The sequence below is a fragment of the Mycetomoellerius zeteki genome, unplaced genomic scaffold (genome assembly GCF_001594055.1).
Source record: "Mycetomoellerius zeteki isolate Tzet28-1 unplaced genomic scaffold, Tzet1.0 scaffold297, whole genome shotgun sequence".
Lineage (NCBI taxonomy): Eukaryota > Metazoa > Arthropoda > Insecta > Hymenoptera > Formicidae > Mycetomoellerius > Mycetomoellerius zeteki.
In genome coordinates, this window is record NW_017257279.1 from 731,138 (window position 1) to 732,654 (window position 1,517).

The following is a 1,517-nucleotide window of genomic DNA, read 5'->3' on the forward strand; positions in this document are numbered from 1 at the left end:
GATCGAGATCAATTCAAATCTCGTCTCGTCTCGGAAAAATGAAATACTACCACTAGCAAATTAAGACATAGGGCGAGCGTGAAAATTTGCTATTCCGTCTATTCCGTTAATTTTGATAACATTTTGATTGTTCAATAGAACATTATTTGAACTAGAGAATTATTTACTCTTTAGCGAATTAGTTTAATTACGGGGATAAATAATAATCCATGAGTCTTACAATTTTCTGCTATCGGAATGTTCGCATCGGAGCCCAATGAGATGGTGATGTTCTTCATTCGGTTAAAAGACGCGCACAGACTCTAAGATTTTTATAAAGCGGAAACTATTTAACGAAAGCCGTATGAAACCTTGTATACATGACGAAACCGTATGCTGACAAATATAACAAAATATAAGACGAATAAATGACTGACAAAATAAGAGAGTATGACAAAATAAATGACAAAAATAAGAGAGCGAATCTCGCTGTATCACGGTTTATATAGGACTCCTTTGGAAGGAGGTTCTGTGGTAGGATGTGTCTAATTGGGAAATTGGGGAATCAGATTCGCAGGATTTTGATATGATAACAGTTTTGACTGGTCATTGGGAAATTGCCCTCAAATTAGCTCTGCCGTTGTGTCAGTTTTGATTCGCTTTTATTCTTATTGGTGATAATGCATCACCTTCCTAAAGGGTTTCAGATTCATGGTCGCCCACTGGAGAGTTTCGTTTCTAAGAGGGGATGGGTTGTAAATTACCTATTTCTCTTTTATCAGCATTTGCTTAGGGCTTAGCTACAAGTTGGAAAAATTATCTACGTTTTATCAAACTGCTGTCGCGTTAGTGATGAACAAACATCCCAAAAATCGAAATTGGAGCAAAAAATCTATCGAAATCAATAACAATTTCGAAAATTTTTTCGACTTTTATTTTCGACATCGAAACGATGTTTCTTTGAGGAAATATTTCTGACTGGGATCATACATCCATAATCTTGTATGAGGTACCTACTTACAAAGCAATATGTAACATAGAGTAATTCAAATTAATCCTATTGCCATAACTTTCAAAATTTTTATACATTTTTCGCAAAATTATATTGTCGGTGAAAAGAAAAGACGTTTTCTTATCAGCCATTACACGTATTATTTTGTTCCACTTCACCACACGAAACAACACGACGTCATAAAACAGCATATTCACCCGACTTGTGTCGACTGACACAATAATTGAACTACATTGCGCTGAGATTAAAATTACAGCAGGAACGTACCTAGTACTCCAAAATCAAACTGAAAGATAGTAACAAATCCTTATAATGTAATAAATAATGTAATACTTATAATATATAATTCTAGTTCCAGTTGTAAAATCTCGAATCTTGTCGTAACAATCAGAAATTCTTTCTGATTGTTATGACAAGATCCGAGATTTTTATTTAAATAAAATGCATTTAATTATATGGTACGCGCGCACATGCGTCTTGTTCATACCAACATACGGGTCTTGTTCATATCAAACCATAATCAAAC